Here is a 343-nt window from a genome sequence, read left to right on the forward strand (position 1 = left end):
TTTCTTATACTATAAATTTACTTATTCTAATTTTCTTGTTTTTATATCAAATGATAATATTATGATAGATGTTTAATGTGATAAAAATATTATCTTATATTCTATGCTTATCTTTCTTATATTGTATATTTACTTACAAAATTATTTGAAAATAATAAAATGTTAAACTATATATTTTCAGATAGACTTTTAATGTAGTTTTTTTATTATAATAAAATTTAAAATTTACATTTACTTATTGTATTTTTAAATAATAAAAATGTAATTTTAATGTAGTTTTTTAATTATAAATTATTATAGATGTTTAATGTAATATTTCTATTTCTTATATTGTATATTTACT

The sequence above is a fragment of the Brassica oleracea genome, chromosome C9 (genome assembly GCF_000695525.1).
Source record: "Brassica oleracea var. oleracea cultivar TO1000 chromosome C9, BOL, whole genome shotgun sequence".
Classification (NCBI taxonomy): Eukaryota; Viridiplantae; Streptophyta; class Magnoliopsida; order Brassicales; family Brassicaceae; genus Brassica; species Brassica oleracea.